Source organism: Papio anubis, chromosome 15, assembly GCF_008728515.1.
Source record: "Papio anubis isolate 15944 chromosome 15, Panubis1.0, whole genome shotgun sequence".
In the NCBI taxonomy this organism is placed as follows: domain Eukaryota; kingdom Metazoa; phylum Chordata; class Mammalia; order Primates; family Cercopithecidae; genus Papio; species Papio anubis.
In genome coordinates this window covers 80,681,575-80,708,785 of record NC_044990.1, presented here as the reverse complement: position 1 = coordinate 80,708,785, position 27,211 = coordinate 80,681,575, and the positions used below count along the sequence as shown (strand labels likewise).

At 38.9% G+C, this 27,211-nt stretch overlaps 1 protein-coding gene across 4 annotated transcripts in view; it reads left to right on the top strand.

Moving 5' to 3' along the window:
- The window catches only part of FGF14 (fibroblast growth factor 14), a 665,893-nt gene that overhangs the window by 61,881 nt on the left and 576,801 nt on the right, over positions 1–27,211 (top strand). The gene's annotated exons all lie outside the window — the stretch shown is intronic.

Sequence of the window (27,211 nt, the reverse complement as noted above, 5' to 3'; positions counted from 1 at the left end):
GTCTGTTTCAGGACATCTGAACAAAAAGGTTAAAGCCTACAATAATACCATGGCTGAAAAACTACATGTCAATATTTGTAATATTTTATATGCATATATATATGTACACATACACATACAGAGATAGTTCAAGAGAGCGATTCCAGGCAATTTGTAAATGTGTTTTAAGTTGTCCTAAGTGGTTCTCAAGGCTTTAACATGTTTAGTTTCATAGTCAACTCGCACGATGTGTGGGATTTCTATGTGCAAGATATTCTCCCGTTTAAAAACTTACTCATTTATTTTTAATCGATAATAATTGCATATATGTATGGGGCACAGTGTGATATTTTGCTCTATGTATACATTGTAGAAAGACTCAGTTGAGCTAATTAACATATCTGTCACTCCATCAGCTTACCATATTTTTGTTGAATGTTCAACCCTTGATATGCGTGTTGAGAGACTACTGTTGGTAACATTGCTTTTGACATGTCCCACAACTGATCGTATGTAACATGATAGTGTGCCTTGAAAACTTGGTTGAGTACTGTGGCAGAAAGGTCAGGATTTTAGGATTTGAGAAAGTTAAATTTTTCTCCAGGCACAAAGCTTATCCTTCTGTTAATTTCTGTTATTTTGCAGTCTTCTGGGTTTAATATGGGACTCCAAGGGGGCTCCTAGTTTAGACCCTTGCCTCCTGGCAGGACATATTTTCCCCTAATGAGACAGCACTGGCCGAATGCTTTCTTCTTCTCTGTCCAGTGTAGCTGTGGGATTGCACAGGGCTCATTATTCACCTAACTAGTCATGTCCTAGTTTCTGCTCTTTTGCAGTGCTGGTATATTCATGAAAGAGTGTAATGTAATATATGACAAGTTTTTTTTTTTTTAATATCTTGGGACGTTGTAAAAAGGAGTAATTTGCTAGAAAGGTAAGAAGAGGGAATTAAAGCTTCAATAAATCTGTGTTAGGCTCATTGCCTTGCTGTATTTGAGGTCTTACCTAGTTTATTTCAAGCTTGGGGTTCTCCCTAAGGCACACAGGACCCAAGCTGATATATTTTAAATGCAGTAATATTTGGGACAGAAAATTCCAACTCTTGTTTTGTGAAATGCTAGGGGAACCTCAACTATTTCAAGAAGGATTGCGAGACAACTAAAAGGCAAATGCATTTTAAAATTACTTTAATGAACTAAGCCATGCCGTTGAGTTCCCGTTTTTGCAGTATTGGGTTATGACCCAAACTGTGCCAAATACAAGGCGTTTAAACACAAATGGTTCATAGTACTGGCTCTCAGGGAACTTAGTCAAGTAAAAGAGGCCTGCAAAAAATGCAGTGAAATGTTACAGGCATTGCCTATAGGGGAGGGTTGAGAGAGGTGCTAGTTTTTGAACTTGAGGTAGGGCTTCAGGGGACTGTTCTCCTGTCCCCTGAAGGGGTGCAGGCTGGGAGGCACCCTGGAAGCAATATCTTCTGTCTATGAAAGTGTGACCGACTCTTAGAGCAATATGTGTTTCTTTTCAAAAAGATCCCTTTTACAGAAAGGAGGAATGCCAGGTTTTATAATATTTTTTCCTTGCTACTCATTTCTTTGACCTATTTATTAGGGAAGGTGTGTGTGTGAGATACAATATTCAAACAATATACATATATCTTACCACATTACCACATACAAACATATATACATGTTTGTACATACATGTTTGTATATCCTATGTATATATGCATATGTGTATACATATGTTTGTATGTGTGTGTAACATTTATTATGTGAATCTTTTATTATACATTAATATGTTATTTATAATGTATATGTTACATAATATATTAATATAATTATATGTATAATTTTGTACATTTATTATGTATTTTTATATGTAAGTTTTTAGCTAAAGCTAATAGAAGTGAGATCAATAAAACATTATATTTACTCCCATGTCAAGAAATACCAAACCCTTCTGGCAGGTGTGATCAAGTACTTGCTTTCAGAGCTTGGTAGGAAATTCCTGAGTTAATGCACAAGACAACTTTTTTTGTTCTGAGAGCAGAAATTAACTTTCAGAATAAAAACAATAACTCTTGTTGTAAACAACTTTGAAAGAGTGATTGGCATTTGTTTATTTGCATGTACATCTACTTGTTTATTCACCAAATATTTTCTGAGTGCTTACTATGAATAATTGTTTCATGAGTTTCTGTGATAATAAAACTAGAGTTTCAGCTCTCTGAGGGCAGGAAAGCTTTTTTAGTAATCTTTGGATCCTTGTATCTAGTACAGTATCTAGAAAATGCAGACATTCCATATAGTATTAATATGTTCGGTTAGTTGAAGTAACCTATACCGTAAAGCCACTTGGAATGGTCCCTTCAGTTCAGAAAATATGTATAGCACAATTGAGGCCATAGTCAGAAGGAACTAGTAAGTAGTCAATATAGAATGCGCACTGCTTAATTTGTGCATGTAATATATGTTTGGAGCCATCGGTGGAGAGAGACAATTCCAGCTGAATAAAACATGATGCTACACAAGTGAATACACTTTATTGATGACTTCAATTTGTAAGATTATCAGGTCAGGCAAATGACGTTGTTGCTAACTGACTTCAGTAAATTTTGATTGTACAAGCAGCAGAAAGAAATTTGTGTCTCTTATGTTTCAACTGACCTCTCAGAAAATTAGCCATTTTTTTTCTGTACGTAATGCCTCATGAAGATGGCTTGCGTGGCCCTTAGAGCAGTGAGGTGCATTTTCTTAAGTAGACTAAACACTTGGGTCGTCTGTGTGCTGGCTGTGTCTTCCGGCCTCAGCCTGGCAGAGCTGTTTCATGATGACTGCATTTTCTGCCTGAGTGATGGAAAACACATTTGGTAGTTTTAGAGAAAAGAATTGGTATTTTAATTTCTCCGTCTTGAACGTCTAGGTACTACTTTGTGGAGGAATTTGTGACGTGATATTGTTACTTTCCATCTGGATTGTTGAAGAAATCATGCGGATTGATGACTATGAATGATTTTCTGCAGAAATGAACCTGAACAGTTTTGGTAAAAACCTTCTTTAATGAAAAGAAAAATATATTTCTTCTGGGGTTGGGGCTGAAAATAGACATTTTAATGTCATTATGTTACTAGTTTAAAAATCTATTAAAAGCAACAACGTGAACTGTTTTGAGCTCTTACCCCCCTCCCCCGCCCAACGCCTTAAAAGGTAAACGTAGTATTTCTGAGAGAACGCCCAAAAAATGTCTTGTTTGGAGCACTGACTACAATTTTCACTCTCACTTTCTCACCATTTCCTGTAAAATCGGGATTGTTTCATCAGCGATGATCTGCATTCTCTTATGCCTTTACCTGAGACGAGAGTACCCTTCCCCGGCTCCAATGAACAACTTCTGCTTATCTTTCAAGACTGACTTTAAATGTTACCTCGTGAGACTCAGTTTCTGAGTTCTCACCTCTGTTGTAATTGATGAAGAAACCAAGCACATCATTGTAATTTAGCTATTTCCACGGCTGCTTTCCCTGTGTGTGAGTGCCTCCAGGCTCAGGATTGGGTTTGACGTTGCATGGTGCCTTCCAGGAGCAGTGCCCTGCCCGCAGCGAGGTTGAAGACACTGTTGAGTTGATGGTTGAATAGCCGAATGTGAACCTTGCCGGGGAGCTTTGCTTGGCCTTTTTCCCCGGAGAACCGGAAGGCTATCAGTGCTCGGAAGGTGCTCTACTGTCCTTGAACTAAATGTCTGCTCCTATGGCCGTGGCTCAGGAAGGAGCAGGTTGGTCTGCCGCAGGAGGAGGAGAACTCCCTTACTTTTGTCAGGGTTGCATCTTCCTCTCTACCCCACTTGACTTTTCACACAGCCCCTGAGTGATATCCCCACGGAGCTCTGGACTGAAAGGAATATCTGGGGCTGTGGACAGAGAGCAGAGGCAGTGCTTGGATGAAAGAGCTAAATGTTTCTTTATTCTTCATGTTTCTGAGGACGTTGTTGATAGCAGAAAACAATCAGCAAGAAATTCCTGCTATCAGAAGCTTCCAAATCTATGCCCTGAGAAAGAAAATAAATTTCCTTCTTCTGTAAGTTCTCATTTTTATATTTTGCTAGGGTTAGCACTGATGTCTTTATCCCCCCAACCTTTTTTTTAATTTTTATTTTATTTATTTATTTATTTTTTTTGAGACGGAGTCTCGCTCTGTCGCCCAGGCTGGAGTGCAGTGGCGCGATCTCGGCTCACTGCAAGCTCCGCCTCTCGGGTTCCCGCCATTCTCCTGCCTCAGCCTCCCGGGTAGCTGGGACCACAGGCGCCGCCACCACGCCTGGCTAGTTTTTTGTATTTTTAGTAGAGACGGGGTTTCACCGTGTTAGCCAGGGTGGTCTCGATCTCCTGACTTTGTGATCCACCCGCCTTGGCCTCCCAAAGTGCTGGGATTACAGGCTGATGTCTCTATCCTTTTAAGCCATCCAGGGGGTAGTTGGAATTCCTAACAGCGCTGGGATTAATAGTGCAGTGGTATAATGCCATTCATAAGTATTTGTGGGGAATACAATTTCTAGTGGATTTGATTTTTTATAAAACATATAGATATTTTAAACCATTGGCCCATGTATCAGTCCTATTTATTCTTTTAATTGACATTATTTTGGTGATCTTGGATCTGAATTTCCCCTTGGTAAACAGTAATAAATATTAACTTCCAAAGTTTGTTGTAAGAATGAAAGACAACTCTGTAAATGAAACTTCTTTGAAAATAGTATTTTTGAAAATTGGTATTGTCCAGAAGTAGATTGCTAATATAGGCTCCCTCCCACTTAAGATTTTTTTCTGCTTTCATTTAAATGGTCAGTCAGAGTTTGCCTTTGTTTTTGGTTTTGGTCTTGTACTTGTTCATTATGTAATACAATGGAAAGTCGGAGAGTACAAAAGAGAGGACAATGATGGTTTCATAAATCGTAGACAACCTAAAAGAGAACGGAATACTTTAGCAGATAGGGAACTGAAACTTGGAGTAGGTAACCTACCAAACGTCAAACAGTTCTTAGCAGCACAGCTAAACTAAAACTCAGGTCACTTGGTTCCTAAATTCAAATTTTATTAACACACAAATATGAAACATTAAAATGTGTGTGCCAAATTGAACAAATGTTGGAAAATATGCGCCCCTAGTAACATTCAGATAGTCGTTTCCCTTTGGCTTACCTCAATATTTGAAAGAGACTTTTTAGCACATTGGTAAGTTGTCTATTTATTCTTATGGCAAATGTTGTGTTATGCCTTCTGTATTTCTGAGAACCATAAAGGGATGGGGGATAGCTTGTTCAGCTCTCATCTATGATCACAGATATTCGAGAAGTGTTTGTAGTTGTGCTTTAAAATAGCTCAGTTCTTTGTTCGTTTTAAATATCCTGTGTTACACGCTGTCTTTTTAAGCCCTTTGCTTTGCCTGACCCTTAATCTCTTCTGCTTACTTTCCCCTCCTCTCTCCTGTTCTACAGCTTTATTTTTGGTTCTGGTAGTATGACAGCACTTCTGAATTGTAATGGAGTGTTTTTCCACACTTCCAACCTGTCCCAAATGCATGAGGTGACATTTAAATTGGCCCGATTCAGTTCTGGGGAAGGATGGACTCTTGCCAGCAGGGGCATTGTAGCTAGAATTAAAGACACCATTATTTCTTGGGGAGAATCATTGACAAAACTTAGTTTTACTTTGAAGAGCTCACATAGAAAAGCTGTATTCTTCAGCACTTATCAGATAACTGCCCCTAGTATGTCATAAAGCTCAACTCCCCAGGGCCCAGAAACCAGGGCAAGAGAAACTCCTAATGCAATGTGATCTGTTCATGACCTTCTTAGAAAAGAACATCTTTGTTCTCCCTAAGGAATGCATGTCCAAATGCATCCTTCTTCACACCCTTAAGAAATAACCTCTTCCCTTGGACCACGCTAACGGTAATGAATGGAAGAACACTGAATGAGGGTGCAACGGAGCAGTCTAGCCTAGTTAATGGCTGACTGAATCCTTTTTAAATTGTGTGTGTGTGTGTGTATGTGTGTGTAAATTTTGATGCAAGTGGGCCATATAGGACACAGCTGGTCATATTAACAGAGACAATGCTGGTGTGGTAGAAAGACACAGGCTTGAATTAGGTCACGCCCTGGATGCAATTCTTAGCTCCTGAAAATGAGACCCTGGCAGTGACTTCCCGCCACCAAGGGGCAACAATCTGGTCTGGAATCTGGCCCCAAATGATCAGTTAACTCCTGAGACCAGGGACTTCAGACCTGGTGGGGGTCAAACTTCCTTTACCTAGACCTTGGAGCTGGCTACCTTAGAGACACAGAGAGAGAGAGAGAAACGGAGAGAGAAAGAGAAAGGAAAGAAGGTTTTATTCCTTGCCTTCCTCTATCTCCTGGCCCAGAAAGACACTTTTCAGTCCCTGTGGGCACAAACTCTGAAGACAGATATAACAAAGATGCATATGGAAGCTCAACTCATACATAAAGCAAAAAGACTTCATTCTAATTTCAAAAAGTAAGTTCTCTTCTCCTTTAATATTTATTAGTTCCATTCATTCCTTGTGCTCCTCAAGGTCACTTCTATTTTTAAAATTCGGGAATTCTGCCTGTTAGGATTTCTCACATTAAATAGTTGGTGATCCAAACAAACAAACAAACAGTAAAAAAAGACTAAGTGAGGAAAGGGGGAAGGGGGGGTGTGTGTGTGTATGTGCACACACATATGTTTCATTTTAACCAAGAGCAAAGAGGGCGAGAGTAAAACTATGCTCTTGTTTTTCCTTCTTCCCATCTTCTGGGCTTATTAGAATTAAAGCCTTTTCAAAGTTTTCCCAGTTCAAAGCCAAGCCATTTAAAGATAAACTGATGCCAGAATGACAGAGCTATTACAGAAGGAAGCAAACCTTCTCATTTTATAGGGTAAGATAAGGAGTTCTAAACTGGTGAAGTGACAGCTTAGAGTCACACAGAGATGTTTGTGGAAGTAAATGCCTTATATATTTTTAAGAGACATCTATGCATGGGTAAAAAACAATTAGAGGTCATGGAGACCCTATCAGAGGTTTCTATCCAGATGAGTTTGCTAGATTCAAATGAAACTTGTCCAAGAGTAACTGAGATTCAAAGTCTAAAGCAAATGCAGGATGAAGGTTCAGAGAGGTCCCTGCCATCATATATGAAGATGGAGGGGAAGAGAGTCAGGATATGTGCTCTAAGAAGATTTTAAATTCTGAGAATTTTCATTTATATAATCCCTTTGATGGATAAATATGTAGCTGTTTCATCCTTTGAGATTTTGTAATAGACAGTACTAATTTTAGCATATTGTTTATTTAACATTTCAGTGCTCATCTGATTTTTGCATTTGGTTATTAAATTTACTTTTTCATGATTCAGTTCTTTTTACCCAAATTGTATGATCCTTTTGTGCAAGAAAAATAACTTGTGGGCAATAAAATGCAACTTTCTTATCTCTTTGATTCTTTCCTAGCAGATCTAGGCAGAATTCTGTTTGCTCTGTGGTACTCTGCAGTACCAGAAACTGTAAAACTGCACTTCCCAGGGCTGGCTAGTGCAGGCTGATAGCCCCATCATTTCAGCCGGTGAAGTGAATGGCTTTACCTAACTGATGAAAGCATGGGCCTTTGGAGAAGTTCCAGAACCTCCTTTATGCTTGTAGGAGAACGTGGTAGCGTTTCCAGGCATGCTGTGCGCTCAGCAAGTTTGGTGCAGTGCAGCAAGCTTGTGTAATAGCACCATGTTGATCGGCTCAGTGCTCCACTTGAAGGACTGGGAGGCACTCACGCATTGCTATATGAGGAGATGTGTGTGTGTGTGTGTGTGTGTGTGTCTGTGTGTGTGTGAGATATGCATGTATGCATTTGTGTGGGTGCATGTTTACTTTTCATTTAATCCCATTAACCAAGTATCAAGTACATCAGCCATTACTAACATAGCAAGGTTACTATTTCTGGTGTCCCATTTTTATTCAGGTCTTGGAAAACTCACTACATTTCTGCAGATACTTTGGAGTGCTCTTTTTCTAGGGTCTCTCTTTTTTTTTTTTTAATAAGAAACCCTCCTAGTTCATATACAAAGTGGCTCCGGAGTCTGGATATTTGCCATCTTCTGTCCCCAGTAATACCCCAGGTACTAGGTCCCACCCCAGTCTTATTGTTTAGCACATTGCCTGACTATAACCGCTATCTTGTGTGAGGGCAGACTGGCAGATTTCAAAGAGCAGAATCACAGAACTCAGAAGATATTTGAAATATTGTAGACTGATCCTTTTATTTTGCAGATGAGGAAATGGAGGCAGACATAAAATGACTTGTTCAGATCACTCAGGCAGAGCTGGGGCTAGAAACTAGGTCTGCTGCCTTTTAGTCCAATTCTTTTTTTCCTGACATAATTGCATTGAATTTCACTAGAGCATTATAAGAAGTTGATGAGACTTCCCACCTTGTACATCCTGTAAGTTTCTTTAGGGCCATGGTGTTACCCAAATGTGTTACTGAAGCCCTTTTTTTTTTTTTTTTTTTTTTTTTTTTTTTTTTTTTTTGAGACGGAGTCTCGCTGTGTCTCCCAGGCTGGAGCGCAGTGGCCAGATCTCGGCTCACTGCAAGCTCCGCCCCCCGGGTTCACGCCATTCTCCCGCCTCAGCCTCCCGAGTAGCTGGGACTACAGGCGCCCGCTACCGCGCCCGGCTAGTTTTTTGTATTTTTAGTAGAGACGGGGTTTCACCATGTTAGCCAGGGATAGTCTCGATCTCCTGACCTTGTGATCCACCCGCCTCGGCCTCCCAAAGTGCTGGGATTACAGGCTTGAGCCACCGGAAGCCCTTTTAACTTCTCTTGAAAGTTATAAAGTATAAATCAGTACACCTGGAGAAATTATACCCGTTTGGATGTTCGTTGATGCTCATTATATTGATCTCCTCGTAGGGGACATCCAATACATGTTGAATCAGTTTTGTAATCAGGATTGAATTTAAAAAGTGGGAAAGTGATTGAAACTTTTTGTTGTTAAACAGAAATATTCTCAGTTGTCCACTTGGTGGATATGCAGCCCACCCTCTGCCAATGGATAGGATCTTGAGTAACTTAGGGAGATATCTGGCTTGATTCAACGTCTGGAAATCTTTTAACTGAAATAGTCTTCTTCCGGTTCTTAGGGAAAGGACATCTTCACGTAGCCACACATTGTTGATGCCTGCTCAGCCTCTGGTGTCTCGAGGACACGTTGGATGGCTAAGAGGGCCTGTTCTGAGGTCAGTTCTGGCTTTAGCAGCACATTTTTTTATTGTGACACACCTTGAAAGTTATTAAACTTTTCTGGGCCCCATGTTTCTTATTTGAAAATGGGGTGCTATTGGGGCATTAGCATGCTAGTGAATGGGAAGTACTTGGCCTATTACCTAGAACACAGTATATTTCTAATAAATGCTAGCTCCTGTCAGAGAGCTGCAGTGGGGATTGAGTGACCGTGGCACCTTATGGATATCCTTTGTGTCTCAATTCCCTCATCTGTAAAATGGGAATGATAACAGAAGTTACTTTATAAGAGTGTTGTGAAGATTAAATGAATTAATACATGAAAATGGTTGGTACAGTGCCTATCACATCCTAACACACACGTACCTATCACATCCTAACACACACGTACCTATCACATCCTAACACACACGTACCTATCACATCCTAACATACATGTACCTATCACATCCTAACACATATGTACATATACTAAAAATATAAGTGATTATTATTGCTATGTGAAGCACTTAGTACGATAACCAGTACATGGTGTCTCCTCAATAAATGGTACCTCTTATTAGTCTTACTTTTGCTTCTTTTGTTTCAGAAGAAGTAGTTCATAAAAATAAATGGTACCAACATTTCTGGATATTGTACAGAATTTAGTTTTATAAACCCAAATTAAAGCCAGTTCTTGTGACTCCATTTTTAAGTGACAAACATAATTGATTGGTATATTAGTTTTTTTGATGCTGCTGTAACAAACTCCTACAGATTTGGTGGTATAAAGCAGTACAAATTCATGATCAAACAGTTCTGCAGGTCAGAAGTCTCCTATGGGTCTCACCTGGCTAAAACGAAGGCATCAGGGGCCTGCGTTCTTTTCCAAAGGTTCTGAGACAGAGTTCATTTCTTGCTCACTTGGATGTTGGAAAAGTTAGGTTCCATGTGGTTGTGGGATCGAGGTCTCCACTAACTTGTTGGCTGTCAACTGGAGGCCTCTCTTATGTTCTAGAAGCCTCTCTGCCATCCTTGTGTGTGCTCTGCTACATTGAATTCGTGTCACACTGTTGTCTCTTTGACTACCGTTGGGAAATCTCCACTTTTAAGGCCTCCTGTGATTGAACTGGGCCCACTTTATAGGATTAGATTAGACCCAGAGAAATGCCCTGGGTCATTCAGGATACTCTTTCCATCTCAAGGTCCTTACCCTTAATCACATCTGCAGCACCCTCTTTGCCATGTGTGATAATATGGGCACAGATTCTGAAATTAGGACTTGGACATATTTGCAGGGGGTGGTCTTTATGGTGCATACAAGTTAGAATGTGAAAGTATATCACTCTGGCCTTTTTCTGATAGATTGTGGATAGTTCCAATTAAGTATACCGTGCACTCCAAATTTCATTGTTCAAAAGGTTAAAAGGCCTGAACACCTTCAGGGCAGGTATGCTAATTTCTTTCTTCTTTCTTTTGGCCTTATGGGCCCTTGAGAAATACTTACATGATTACTATTTTTTAAGCAGTATTTTTGGCACACAGTCTTATTTTGCAGAAGCTCCAGCCTTGTGGCGTGGGGCCCCCTCTTACCTTGTCAAGAGTTGACTGTCCATTGACGAGCTTCTGCCTAAAGACCAAACTCCACGGTCAGGGTTTTCCTGACATCCTTTTCTGTAATGCCCTGTTCAGCCTGTTTAATACCCTACTTTTTCCAGAAGGCCTGATTCTTCTTTGTCTTCCCCTCCATCATCTGCCTTCTCTCAAGCATGATATGTTTTCCCTGCCCTGCAACATTTACGCATATGCCTGGGTCTCCCACTGACCATGAGCTCCTCCACAGCCAGGATTGGTTCTTCATCTTCTTGTATCCTTAGCACCGAATACAGTGCCTGGTAGAAGATAAGGATGCAGTGTGTGTTGGTTGTATTCCAGTGTACTTATTAGAAGAAGAGTATTTGTCTAATCTGTCACTCAGTAGTGATCTATTGGCCAAAATCAGGATGCAAAACTTGGGGCCAGAGGCAGAGCCATAAATAGACACAATTCTGGTACCCTAGGGGTTTACAGCCTACTTTCTAGGGAAGCATCAAAGCGGTACCTCTCCGACAAAATGAGTTGTATATTCCTCATTAGGGGATGAATGCTAAATGCTTTATTTGAGGGCAGGGCAGGTCATTGAAATTATTCAGCTTTTATCTCCTAAATGCTTCTCCAGAGCTTCAAAAGAGAAGCCAAATATTATCCTCATGTCTGTTGTCTTCAATTTTAGATTTACAGTAGTTCTTCTCTGTAATTTGTGATATATCAAGACCAGAGTAAATATTGGCAACATTAGGTTCATCTATAAGTGGGGTAGACCCTATTTCATCTGTTTACTTGAATACCTGAAAATTGACTGTAGTTGACAATTTTGGTTCACTTGGCTGAGTTCACTCTCTCTAATATCACTCCAAGGAGGATGTCGTAAATCAGGAAGAAGAAAAATTAGCTTAGAATGACTGAACTCATATGTGGAATAATTTATGTTCAAATTTCTAGTTGGTTTAGCTAACTTATATTTATATAAGAAAGTAAAATACTGATCTAATTACAATGCTATTCTGATATTAACACCAAACTTTCATCCTTAAGGCAAATATTTCTGTTTTAGTCCTGGTCTTGATATTTTCTTTCATAATCACACCCTGACATTGTCTTTAAGCTTCTGTATTGTACATCTGTTACTATTCTAGGTAATCCACATTTGATTGGTTATTATTATATTTTAAATCAGGGCTATTGCATTAATAGCAGAAAATTACGCTTCTTAATTTTTTTTTAAAGTTCAGAGTTTAAAGTTTAAAGTCATTGGAGTTCTGGTGTTTTTTAATTTGTTAGGCTATTTGTGCTATTATACAAACTTATTGAAATACTGATATTTAGGGCTCTACTGACAGAAGAAAAAGTCAGCTAAAAGCTTTTCATAAAGACTCATAATAAAAACTCTAAGGTTTGTAAAAAGACAAAATCATTATTTTATCTGTTTTATGCACCCAACGCATTTTCAATGCTAAGTTGAATTTCTGCATAATTTTCTTTGTCATAGGACTCATGATTTCAGGTTTACTTTCCTTACAAATGGATTTTGTATGCACACTGTTTTAGTTATTTTTTGCTGCATAATAAATTTCCCCAAAACTCAGTAGTTTCAAACAGGAATAAACATTTATCATTTCACACAATTTCTGTGGGTCAGGAATTCAGGAATGTCTTAGCTGGATGGTTCAGGCTCAGAGTCTTTTGCGAGGTTGTGGTTAGAGTGCCAACTGAAGGCACAGTCACCTGAAGGTTGACCGAAGCTGGAGCACTCTCTTCTAAGATGGTGCCAGCACTTGGATAGCAAGTTGGTGCTGGCTGTTGGCAGGAGGCCTCAGTTCTTTGCTAAGTAGACTTCATAGGGCTGCTTTTGTGTCCTCATGACATGATCACTGGCTTCCTCCAGAGAGAATAATCTAAGTGCAAGGCAGGTAACCCAGTGTCTGTTATGGCCTAACCCCAGCTACACAGGTTATCCTATTTGATATGGGAGGGGCCCGTAAAAGAATGTTAATATCCAGAAGTGAGAATCACTAGAGTCCCTCTTGAAGGCTGGTTATGACCAACGATTCCTTTTTCTTACTTCTTAAGCCTGTCTGGCTGAGTAATGGTGATTCTGCAAAATTTGAAAGTACAATTTCAAAGTATTTAGGCTTGAATAGAGAACCCATGTTAGGGAATAATAAGGAGCTGGTAGAACGTAGGGTTAACAGTATTGGATATAGTAGGGCTGAATTCAGGATCAGTGTAGCAACAGGAATCTGAGGCAGGAAGACAATTCCAAAATAGAGTAGATATTGAACCGAGTAGCATCTCAGGGTAGCTGCTTCCTTTAAGCAAGAAGTTTGTGGGGTTCAGAAGGGAGACGGGACTCTAGGGACTGGGTTTCAGAGAAGAAAGCAAGGTGTATACCTTGCTGTTTATCCTTAGAGAAAATAATGCAATAGATTTTTCTTGTTTGTGCGTATGATGATGATGATGCTGATGCTGATGCTGATGATGAATTGGGTTCAGTAGTGACTTGGCAAACTGATTTTAATAAGTTGAACATTTGCATCAATAAACACCAACCAACTTTTGAGGTTTGCTAAACTGAAGATATGCTAATTCCAAAGTCACAGCATACATTTAGCAATGAATAAAGATATACTAAATGTCTAAAATTGCTGTTGGTAAATTTGTTGCTTAGCAAGCTATACAGCTTTTTGAATCTGGTAAGTTATCTTTTGGTGTTTTACCTACTGTGTGCAGCTTGAATTTTAAAGACACTAATTGCAGATGCTAATTAAGTGTTTAATGTACACTAAGGTCATTATCTAGGTTCGTGGCAGTGACACAACCATAAGATACATGGAATCAATTTAGAAAAACAATGGGATGTGAAGTGAAGCAGGCTTGAGTGTCTGTCTCAAGTCCACCGCATACTAGCTCTAACTGTGGGACATTTGGTGAGTTATTTGATTTCTGTTAGCCCTAACTTTCTTATTTGTAAAATTGGGGTTTAAAAGAACCTACCTCAAAGATTATTGTGAAGGTTCAGTAGACAGTACCTGCAAAATACTGAATGAACCTGGTAGATGGCAAACACCCAATAAATGTTAGATTTTATTATTCATATAAATATCTTTTTAAAATTTCAACTCAATTATTCATTTGACAATTCTTTGTTGATTTCCTTTTATTTATAGTTTTGAAATCTGTGAAACAGAACTGAAAAAAATGGTCAAATCCCCATCCTCATGGTGTGTTTATAACCACAAAGTAAGCACAACAATACAAAGTGCTTAAGAGGGTGATCAATTCTATAAAGAAAACAAAACAGAGAAGGAGGAGAGCAAGTGCCATCACTGTGGAGCAGAGGCTGTTTTGTGTAGGATGGTCAAGGAAATCCTCACTGACATTTGCCCAGAGGACTGAAAGAGTGGCGGAAAGAGCATCCGGGTGTCTGGGGAAGACACTCCAGGCAAAAGGAGCAGCCAGCGCAGAGATGCTGAGGTGGGAGCATTCCTGGCTTGGGTAACATCAGGAAGACCACTTTGCATGGAGCAGAGTGAGTTGGGGAGAAAGTGGTAGGAGATGATGTCAGAGAAGCAGGGTGTTCTGAGAGGGGCAGCTCATTTAGGGCTTTGTAGGACATAGTGGGGGGTTTGCCTTTAACTCCTAGGGGACACGAAGACACTGAAGGGTTTTGAGTGAAGGAGTGGCATGATCTGACTTATGTTTTATAAGCACCACTCTGGCTACTGTGTAGGAATAGATGGCAGGGGCCAGATTTAGAATGAGATACTAGAGATTGTGCAGGCACAAGATAACGGTTGGGTGGATGAGGGTGGTTTTGGTGGAGGGAGTAGAGAGAGGTCAGATTCTAGACATATGCTGGAAGTAGACTTGACAGGAATCAAAGATCATTCCAGTAATTTTGGCTTGAGCAACTGGGCAGAGAGAGTTATCACTTACTGAGTTTGGGAGTTTGTGGGAAGATACCTGGCAGTTGGGAGCAAATGTCTGGGTTCAGACATGCAAAATTTAAGAAGCTTTTCAGAGACGTCCAAGTGGAGGTGGTGAGCAGACAGTTGGATTTCTGAATCTGGAATTTGGGGCACAGGGTGAGAGTTGGGGATGTAAATTTGGGAATTGTTAGCATAGGAGTCCATGGCTCCACCTGGAAATCAGTGTAGATAATGACGAGGCCTGGTTTGGAGCCAGACCATTGGGCACGCTGATGTTTACGGCACAGGGATTTGAGGAAGAGCCTGGAAAAACATCCGATGGGAGGAATAAGCAAGTGTGATTCCTGAAGCCACATGGAAGAGTGTTTCAATAAAGAGGGGAGATTAATTCTATTAAATGCTGCTGATGGATCAAGTGAGATGTAACTGAAGATTAACCACTAATGTATCTCCAACATGGTTAACTGGCACTCCATTCAACACTCTGCAGAAAACAATTCAATATGCTAGATATAGTATTTTAAAAACTTTTTGAATTCTCCTTAAGCTGGTAAGAAAGCAAAGAATACTCAAGGAGAAAAACTGCCTGCTCTTAAGCAGGCAGTATGAGGAAGGATCTGGGGTATAGGTGGAGGGGAGGCCCTATCTAAAAGTCTGGACATTTTGACAAAAGTAACAGAAAGGAAGACAGACTGTCTGGACGCAGAGGCAGGTGGCTGTCAGATATGGTGGTGGGAATGTGTTCTTCCAATGACACTTCCCTTCTTTCTTAGTGAAGGCAGAAGTAAAACCATTATCTGAGAGTAAAGGGTGTGTGTGTGTGTGTGTGCGTGTGTGTGTGTGAAGTACTCGAAGATATGAGAAGAAAGGAGGTATAGAATGATCTCCAGGGAATACTGTAAGATTGCCTTCCAGTACTAAAGGCCCACTTGAGGTTAGCCGTCATAGATTGAAGAAAAGTGCGCTTGTGGATCTGCCTGTTTCCCCCCAGGTGTGCTCATCTGCACGCATGCAGAGGTGGAGGGTGGAGTGGGTCCTGACTGGTAAGTGCAAGTTCAAGAGGGAAGGGGTAAAGCAAGATGAGAGGGCAAAAGGGAGAAGACAGAAGCTCAGAAGTCAAAGCCTTCTGTTTTTCCACTTTGTCATGGATTATAATCCACCTCCTTTATTAATTTATATTTTTCTCTACCTACCCCAATTGCTGAGGAGCCCGTGTTTTATCACTCGATGTTTCCAGCATACTCTTAGCAGGTTTTATTGTCTGCGAAGTAGGAAATCCATAACTGTCAATTGAATTGTGTTTTCCTATTTCTCTTAGTCATTATACATCAGCTACATTATGTGAAATTTTGTTGAAAACTCTTTTTAAAAAGTCAGCTCCATATAAATATGTATAAGGAACTATTCTGTTCCAAAATGCTGCTTTTGATTATAGATATATCAGCAAGGCTGAGATGAATTAAACTTTTAACAATATGGCCTATTTTGTCAATTAAGTAGATGGATGAAACTAAATATTTCAATAAAGCATTTGGCCTGATCTGTTTCATTTGACTGTTTACATTTTATCAAATTGACACATTGCTTGCCAATTTTCTACTTTATTTTTAGGAAAGCCTGGAAGATGAAAAAAAGACAATAGCCTAATAGCCTTTTTCTTTTAAAAATAATTTCTATATAGTGATTATCAATTTGAAATGTTGTTAAGGTTAAAGATGTGTGTGTGTGTGTGTGTGTGTGTGTGTGTCTGTGTGCATATTGGTAAGGACTTGGGGGAGTCAGAAAAACAGGGAATATAAGCAAATTTAGACCAGTGTTCTGTGATGGGCAAAAGATCCCTGAAAATCCTCTCATGTGTAATTATGTGAAATATAAAAGGCTAATAACTAAAATAATTGCCTTTAGATATAATAATATATAACTTTAGTCAACAAGTATGCACTGTATATCTTCTTGTGCCAGATATGATACTGGGTAATGGGTATAGTATTTCAAACAAATGTCATGTTGTTATTATGATGGAGCATACAGTCTGATGGGTTTGTAAATTATAGTCCTTACAGAGATAGATTGGACACACTTTGGTAACTGATTAGAGGTGAGGGGTCGGGGGAGAAAGGGTTATAGAAGATTATACAGAAGTGTTGCTCTTGAGCAGCTGAGAGGATGAGGTTGGCGTTAACTTCTTTAGGGAATACAAGAGGACTGTGAAATCTTGGGAAAGACACTTTTCAGATGTTGAATAATTTGCTGAGGGGTACATACGGACATTTGTTTAGAAATGTCCATCTGGGATTAGGTGAGAGTCTCGAGGCATAGATTACATTTAACATGAGAAGAAGACAAATATGTATGATGATGCTGTAGTTTTCAGCTGGAGAGAAGGGAAGATTTGAGGAAGCAACAAGAAGGTTGGTGGGAGAGATGAGTTATGAGCCAGATTCTAAAGAGAAGAATGCTCATTGTTCATTTATAAAACAATCAGTGCTGGTATATTTTAGGTATATAGTTGATTTTAGGCTTTGAATATGGGGTTTGTATTTTCTTCACACAACTGATTTTAAATTATCTGAGAATGTAGCAGAAACTAGAAGTGTATTTTAAAACTAAGATTTTGGTGGTAGAACAGGTAGCTTAAAAATGTCAGTTAAATAAAATTTAATTTCAAACACGAATGATGAAATACACATATCCTAGAAGTTTGTTTAGAGATAAGGTCAGTGAACTTTTAATGTTTCAATTCAATTTTTGTGTTTAGTTTACATATGTTTTTCTCTCATATTTGTTTTTACTCATATTTTGTGTTACACAAGTTGATGTGTTCTCAAAAATCTAACCTTCCTAGGGACTAGAGAATTTCTTCTGTGCTGCCCCTCATCTCGTTTGCTTCTTTCCTCATATTGTGCTTTTAGTCTCAAGGTTAATGCTTGTAGGAAGCAAAGAAAGGAAAAGAAACAGGGAGTCTATGCTATCCTGAGACCTTGCTTCCGGGGCCTCTTCCTTCCTTCTGCCACCATCCCTTTCCCTCTCCATCTCCTGCTGTTCAGCCAAGTCCCCTTCCCTAAATCGGGAAAGGTGCAGGTAGAAATTCAGGCAGCCCCAGTGGTTCTACGCCTGTTTGATTTTCCTCTTGATCTCTTGCTTGCTTGTTGGCTGGGATTTCTGACAATAGTATGCTCATAATGGAAACAGAAAAAGTACAACCAAGCCACACGCTGAAATTCTCGTAACCTCTAAATGTGCACATGGCTTAATCCTAAGAAGCACTGCTTTTGGATTGTTTGCACTGCTTTATATTCTTAAGGTTGGTTGCATCCATTTTGACTGCCTGGATTGGTTTCTCAAGTATATTTTTATAAATACCCTATTTAAAAAATCACTTCTCCAAACCATACTTCAGACTAAACCACCCTAATTTTTAAGAAGCTTTTTGTTTTCAGTGAACAGCTGAATTTGTAAATAACCATTGAATTTCATTCGTTGTATCCTTGGAGCATCTTGCTGTTCTTTTGCTTAGAAAATTCTAACAGCTTGGAACTGTTCAACTTTGATTAGAATGAGTTTTCTACCCATGTAGAAAAAACTGCTTTATCACCATCATTGAGAAAGATAGATTCTGTTAAGGAAGGTGAAGTATGTCTTAGTGATCTTGCTCTCAGCATAAAATAAGAAACAGATTCACATCTAGTATAATCTGTCTAGTGCAGAATTTTTATTACCTAGAGGCCAAGAGAGAAGCACATCACATTTATTCAGTTCTGATCTTTATTCCTACTTAGAGTTCTTAGAAAATAGAGTTGCTTAATTTTGGAGAAATGATGTTTTCTCAGACACTGGATTTTTAAAAAATAAAACAACATTTTAAAGCTCTTTTTTCTTAGGGATATTTTTCCTCCAGCTTTCACATGGCACTTTGCAGTGTTCATCTAAGAAGCCACTTAACTAATTTGCTTCTTATAAGCAGCACAGTATAATTAGGCAATCACCCTTGTGTCTAGAGTCCACCAGGGAAAACAGGTGACAGAAGTGCACAACGCATTTATTATAAAACAGTGCACAATAAAAACCAGAACTTACCAAATAAAGGAAATATGGTAAAAGACATACTGTAAAATACTAACACATAAAAGGTAAAATGAAAAATCAGCTTCAATAGAATGTCTTTGTAAGTCAATTGGGATCAGGAGCAACTGGTTAATTGAAAAGATAAATTAGCAAAAGTAGAGAGTAAAACAGGACAATTATTGAAAATGATACACACATGCCTTAAACATTTTATTTTATGTTAAATATATAAATGCTCATTCATCAGTACTTTGAGATAGCTCCACCGTGTGTTCTTTGATTAGGGTTGAACTGATCTGAGTTCCTGCAGAAATGACACCCACAATCTATGATTTCTAATTTTGGTGTTTTTAAGTGGAGCAGAACTTGAAGAACATAAGCAAGCTGAGTGCAGCATCGTTCTTGATGTTCATGATTTTTTTTTTCCCCAATCGTTTATGGCATGAGAACACATATACCTAAATAATTTAATACTCTTAGCCATTTGCCTCTACCAGGTTTTGCCAAATCATCCAATCTATTTTTCATAGAAATAACTCTGTCTTTTGCAATTATACTTGTGATTTCAAAAATTCTTAAGTTGCATAATGAAAATAACAGTACAATGTGTATAAACAAAATTAGGGCCATGTGTTGTTGAGACGAGAACTTCCCTGCCTGGACAGTCTGTGAGGGCATCCCAGCCACTGTGGCCAGCTTTCCATGGGCACCATCACATTGATCTGTAAAACAGAAGAGATAAAAAATAGTTTTGGTTCATTTAATAATGCAATCATTAATGACTTCGTGGGATCAAGCCATCCTCCCACTCCCACAGCTTCCCAAGTAGCTGGGACTGCAGGTGTCCTGCTAATTTTTTGATTTTTTTTTTAATAGAGGAAGGGTCTTGCTATATTGCCCAGACTGGTCTCAAACTCCTGGACTAAAGCAATCCTCCCGCCTGAGCCTCCCAAAGTGCTGGGATTATAAGCATGAACCCCTATGCCCTTTTTTTTTGTTTGTAATAAACCTTTTATTTCAGAATAGTTTTAGATTTACAGAAAAGTTGCAGAGAGTACAGAGAATTCTCATTATATCCCACACCCAGCTTCCTCTTACATAGCCTCTTACGTAAGTATGCTGCGGTTGTCATAACTACTAATGAATCAATATTGACACATTATTACTAATTAAAGTCCACAATTTACTAGGATTTCATTGGTTTCTACCTAATGTCCTTTTCCTGTTCCAGGATCCCATATAAGATACCATGTTACATTGAGTTGTCTGTCTTTTTAAGGGTCTTCTAGACTGTGATAGCTTTGCAAACTTTCCCTGTTTTTGATGGCCTTAACAGTTTTGAAGAGCTTTGGTTCAAGTATTTTGTAGAATGCTCCTCAATTTGAATTTGTCTGGTATTTTCTTCATGTTTAGAAAAGTATTATAGGTTTTGAGGGGAGGAAAATCCGAGGTAAAATGCCAACCTTCTCCCATCATGTGAAGGTTATCTAGCAATATCTTCAATATGACTTATCACCACTGATGTTGACTTTGAGTACCTGTCTGAGCTAGCATAGTCATGTTATTCCACTGTAAAGTTACTTTTTTTGTTGTTGGTATTGATTAAATGATTCTAGTAGGTAAATCATGGGTAAGATACCTTCTGCTATATTTGTGTGATTTTTATGCTGGGGTGATTTACTACACTAAAATTGGAACATGTAAATTATTTCAACTATGTTCTCTCCATGATAGAATGCAATAGTTTGGCCTCTTTATGAGGATTTCATGAATAGCTGAAAGGAGTGCACTTAATTTTGTCTTAGCACTGCTGCTGAATTCTAGTTTTCTTAGGTTGTTTCATATTTCTTGAGCTTTAGCATCTAACTGAAGAAAGACAGTCTCCAAAGCTGCTTTTTTTGGGGAAAGTGGTTTGGAAGGAAAAATGGAGCACTATGGATGCACAATTGTGCTTCTATAGTTGTGTGATTTAGGTCTTCAAGCTCAAGACTAAATATGCCATTCTTTGGTCCAGTTTTAGTTGAATCTATGGTTAGCATTTTGATGACAATTTAAGATTTTTCTTATTACTCTTGAGTGTACTTAGCAAAAATTTACTTGCTAATTGCTTTGTAGTATATCAGGGGATTATCAAGGCCAGTCAAGTGTCCATAAGTTCATTGCCCTCTTCTGCAGACCACCCCAAAAATACAAAGTGATTCCAATACGGTGTGCAGAGGGGTTTTGTGCACCAAGCTGCAAACCACGATAACTCATAATCTTATACTTCTCAGAAGAAGTTGCAGAAAACCTAAGAAACAATTTTTTAATGAAGAGCCAGACTCCTACACTATGTCAGTCTATTGGAAAACATTTTAATATAGAACACAAAGAGATCTCTAGAACTCAGAGACCATCTGTTGTCTTTCTGGGCCTGGGAGACATGATGAGAAATGTCACACCAACTTCGTTTTACCTAAATATCTGAAGGGGATGCAAAAATTTTTCATCGTAGAGTTGAAATTTACTTACCTTACTTAAATAACAATGGTTTTCTAACCTTCCAAACGGAACAGAAACAGTGGTCCTGACAGTGCAAACTCAGTCCTACATAACCAACATTAAGAAGCAACATGACTGAAGCCAATTCTTCTGTTTTTTCTTCTATAGTTCAAAGGGACTTTATTTTTCTACTCCATTTTGGATGGATAGGGAATTCAGGAGTCTCTTTTCTCAATCTCTGTGTCATCTGGATGGCCTCAGTGTGAACTTGACCTAGAGCTGCTGAATGGTGTAAATATTTTACTGCCCATTCAGACATTATTTTATCGTTTCTGTCACTGGTTTCTGCCCTTTGCTGAGGTATTTGCTTCTATTAATATGGTTGTATGAAGCAATGTGTTTTGGGGAGAAGCAATGTTGTGCTGTGAAAAACCCTTTAGAGAGAAAATCCTAATAAGACTTGGATGTTATGTTTCTCTCTGGTACTTCTAATCCTGTAATCTCAGGCAAGATCCTAGCCTTTGATTCTCAGTTTCCTGGGGGAGAATGAGGGAAGAATTATGCCTGCTTCATCGATCTTTAGAAAGTTAGTTTTAGGATCCATTGTGTAATAATTGTGCAAAGGTATCACAAACCACACAGTTCTGTACAAGTCAAAGGACAAGAAAAAAATTAAGGCTGCTAAAGGCTAAGGAAAAGTCTAGAGTAACTAGGAATCCTCTTTGCCTAAACCACGAACCATTAAATATCACAGTGCATGGTAGAGTAAAGATCGGCACTGTTCAAAAAATGTTGATGAGAGGGACAGAGAAGAAAGTGAATTTTTAGATACTGTTGAGAACATCTCCATGCCCTAAGCTTAGATAAAAATGCACTCCAGTGGCACCAGAATCCATGAGAAGTACAACTAACTAAGAAACAAATGCCTGGTGATAATCATAATGATGAAGAACCTCCTGTAGAAGTTGGACAACATGATTTTTATGGTTCTTTCTGGTTTTAAACTCCTATGGGTGGCCAACTTAAAAAAATCATACAAATTACTTAAACTAAAGTAATCCATAAACTAATGGGAGAAAAATGAAGTAGATTTTTAAAAACATTTTGAATAATGCTTTCACAATGAAATCACTTCAATTTTCAAGTTGAGAATATTAACACAGATCTTACTCTGTACCAGACATTGTTCTAAGTGCTATTATAACTCTTTTAGTCCTCATGGTAACCTCAGGAGGTAGATCAGGAAACTGAGGCACTGAGAGAGCCATCTTTTGATAGAGGTCACACAGATGGTTCTGAGGGAGGCGAAACTTGAACAATGGCAGTCTAACTATATAGACTAGGGAAAAGTGAAACTAGAAAAATTTCACTAGTATTATCAGGAGGAAACAGCTATTTTGACCACTGGAGACATACTGGAAATGAGAAAGGAGGGGATGGCAAACAGAAATTGACAATCTAGTCCCAGCAACCACTCATATGTTCAAACACAAGTGACAGAGTTCAAGCCAAGGGGATGCCACGGGGTTAAAGAATGACTCTGGAACTAATATTTAGAATGTAATTATTTTTAGAGATAACATGAAATAAATTTCTTGCTAATATTGAAACTTTTTTTTTTTTAAATAAAGCAGTCCTAATAGTTTTCCTAATCATTCAGGATGTGTGGGTTTTTTTGGACCAAACAGTCTTCTAGGAAAAAACGGTAGAAGATGAAGATTAAGCAATGGAGAAAAAACCTGTTATTTTAAGAAAATTAATTTTTAAAAAGTCATAGAAAAGACATTTTATTTGAATAAATATGTTTTCCCATTGACTTGAGTACTTTAGTTGTAGCAGATCATTCATAGATTTGTGCCGTAAGATTTTGACTAGAGAAGCCACTTGTATTATGATTGTATAACTTAACTGCTATGTTTCATTTGTTATTTTTTGCTTGGTATTTGTGGATGTTAAGTGTTAGTTCATTTTTTTCATACTTCAGATTTCAGGTTTCTACTTCTACATCTCCAGCCCTGAATACTCATGGAAACTCACTGTACCTGTGACAGGTTGCATGAGTTTTCCCCCTCTGTGGACTCAATTTGTGTATTATTGTATCATATGACATTTTGAATCAAGTGCTGCTAGTACCAAGCTGCTATCATCAGCTGATGCCAAAAATATTCCTTATAACACTTCTCAGCATGCAAGTGAGAGCACTTCAAATCACACAGACAGAATTTCCAGCCATTGTTCTTTTCTTTTTTGCTTATTATACAGCAATAAGAATCAAAACAAAAGGGGATTTATTAGAAAATAAGGCTTCAGTAAAATGTTATAAAACATGAGGTTTATTGTTTGTGAAGGTTGAGTGAAATTCAGTTCCACATTGTAGATACCGCCTCAGAGGCCTATTTTCCCCTTCTTTTCTCTATTCCCAGATATTTTTCAAGTGGAATCTTTTTTTCAGTCTTTGATTACATTAAGGTGCAAACTATTTATCCATCTGGAAATAAGCAATACTGTCAACAGAGAACCAGGAAATGAAAAGTGCAGCTGGCCATATGCCTTCTCTATGGCCTCTTTATGTTACTGTGCTGATCAGGACAAATGCAATACCCATGGTAGCAATAGGGAGAGTGAAAATACGTATTCTCCAAGGGAAGACAATTAAAAGACAAATTCTATCAGGAAGGTTTGTCATTTTCTAATATTGAGAGTGCTGAGCCTGCATCTATCAGCAAATTTCACACAAATTAATTCATTTTATAAAGTGAATGCTGAAACTTGGAAACCAACTGACAAGATGCCAGGGATGGCATGGCAAGAAAGAGAGAAGCTTCATGGCAATTTTGAATACCTAATCTCTTGCTTTCATCATCTTCTCTAGGGGAAGAAACACGGAGCATGTTAGTTGGGAGGTAAAGAGCAGGAATGGATACCAGAGATGGATAGACAGTGGGGTGGTGAGAAGGGAGCTGCAATTTGCTAATCCTTTTAGTACTGCCTGTCAGTCATCTTGCTTTCCTTATTCATTGATCCTGGAGAGATTTTGAACAAAGGGCTGGTGGAGTTGCGCAGATGTGATCTTCATTTCAGCCTTATGAATACATACCAAGGTCTCTTTAAATCTGTGGTTCCTGCACGAAGTGCTGTGACCTCAGGCTAATAGAGAGGTCCAGATGTCACATGTGCCAATTAGAAAGAAATGAGGACCATGGCTATGGCCCACTGCATTCAAAAGAGATGCCAAAACCACCCATTGGCGTTCATTGCTGTCTAATACTTGACCTATCCTGCTGTTTATTGTGTGTGGTGGCTCCATATTTTAAAACCTGTATTCATAAAAAGATACTTCTCATCCTGCTGAGTCTCAGGCCCATTGTTGTAGGTGAGGTGGTTTCTTCTGTTTGATACATAAAGTTTTGCTGAATTTCGACTTGGAAATTGCAAAGGCTTACCCAAAACCCTGAAGGACAAACTAAGAATTCATACTTATTAAGCACTTGGTAGGTGTCTGACACTGTAGTAAATATATGCGAGAGCCCAGAACAAGCTGATGTCCATGTACATATCTTTAAAAAATATAATGATCTAGACTTACCTGTGGAAACTGCTTCAGATACTGATCTTACTCTTTCCCATTATATCTGAAATTCTGGAAGATAATATCCTGAAAGATTTATCCCCAAGAATAACAATACATTAAAATCTCCTGCTTTGAAAATGCTTTGAAATTGTCATTTTTTTTTTTTTGCTATAGAGTATAAGTTAGGAAATATTTGGCAGGTAAAATCAGACATCCTCTCAACTCTGTCAGTTTTTGTCAATTTCTGGGGTGATGAAAGATATGAGAACAAGAAGGCTGGTTTAGTACTGACTCCTGGTTTATGTTAAATAATGAAATGTAAGCCAGAAGAACAAATTGGCAGGAGCTCCAGCCAGCCAGTCATTCTGCAAGCGCTTGGGATTGGGCAAAGTGAGAGTCCAGGTCACAGACAAGGCCGGCTCTAATCCAGATAACTGTGGAGTCAGCATTAATGTGCTGACTCACTGCAGCAACTCTCAGGCATTTCTCTTATCCTTTAAATGCTTCCAAGTTTTGTATTTTAAGTTTAAGTAGGCACCACAGGCACTATGTGGGCAAGAAGGAGGGTCGGCCTGGGGTCCTACAATAGGTGATAGGACCCCAGGTAGTAGGATCCCAACTCCCCTTCAAGGTGGTAAAAACCAGAGCATTGGAGGAGTCAGGGCGGAGGTGCAGACACCTTCCTGGGACCTGTTGAATCTTTTCAGGTGTATGTAGCTGCTGGCCTCTGAGCTCTGTCTTTTTTGCCAGTCTTATTCTTAGGATCTGATTTTATTCCAATCAAGTCTTTGCCATTCCTTCCTTGGTTTCCTCAGTATAGCACACCCCATAGTATGGTATTGTGTGGGGACTCTCAGCTTGATGGATGCTGATTTTTCTGGTTCTAAAAATGTTATTTATTGATTCATCTATTTTAATTTATACCTATGTAGTTATTTATTTACTCTGGTGAATAGAGAACACATTCTTGACACAGGGAAGGAATACACTCCTTTAAGCTTCTCCTAGCACCACTGTGAAAACTTCCAGACTTTTTTTCCTCCCAAATCCTATGAACATGCTAGCAAGTTCCTGTCCGCCTTCTACTCAGAACTCAAAATACAGTTTCTCTAAACTGAAGGTAGGACCAAATCCCATGTATAAAATTCCCAGGGTAATATTTGTAAAGACAGTTTAAAAAGAAGAAAAGGCTTAATTGTAACTTGTAAATGATGGTTCATGAAGGAATGTAGATAATTTATAAGACTGTTTTGAGTTCATTGGTAGAAATATTTTCAACAGTGTGTGGCTGAAAAGTTAGAAAATTTATGTCAATCATGCTTTTTAGCAAAGCATCTTTTTACTGCTTTTAGAGTCATGCACAAGAAAACATGCAGCTTACCACCTATAAAATACTATTGCTCCATTTTAACGCTGTCTTTGTTTTGATTTTTTCTTTTTATGTGAAAGTGATACAAAGTGAATAAAAATAACATTGTTTTTCAAAATATTATTGGTTATAGAATTTGTAGTTGGTTTCTGCAACATCTTATGCTCCCCTAAAGAACAATTTAAACTCTATAGGTTTGCGTAGATCCATAGAGTAGGTCTCACAAAGACAGAGTTATCCTTTGCTGCTGATATGTCATTTTGTAGGTATGGTAGCTGTGGCAAGGGCTGGTGACACTGCGTAGGGTGAAAATGACTATGTGATTTAAAGGATTAAATCTGCTCTGGTAGAAGTGACAGTAGACCTGGACCTAGCTCGGGGCGCTACCCTATCACTCATTCCAGAATAAAGCTGAAGACCGCAACCAAGTCTTGCATATGCAGGACACAATGCTACATTGGTGCCGGGCTCAGGCACAGCACTAGAATTTAATGGAAAAGTTGGTAGTTGGCACCAGAACAAAGTAGATCAGGTCCAGAGAGTTAAAGATATGTCGATCTTAGGAGACTGTTGACTGTTGCACTCGGGCTGCTCCAGGAAGGTAGCAGTGACAATTTTGATAATGTGCTATATGGCTTATTACCATTTGTCTTAGTCCGCTCAGGCTGCTATAAAACATACCCTAAGATGGGTAGCTTATAAGCTAGACAGAAATTTGTCGTCTAGTTCTGGAAGCTGGGATGTCCAATATCAGTGCACTGGCAGAGTGGGTGTCTGGTGAGGGCTCATGCTCTGGCTCATAGACAGTGCCTTCTCTCTGCTTCCTCAGGTGGTGGAAGGGACAAGGGAGCTGTCTGTTTCCTTTATAAAGGTACTAATCCCATTTGGGAGGGCTTCACTCTCATGACCTAAGCACCTCCCAAAAATCTCACTTCGTAATCCCATCACC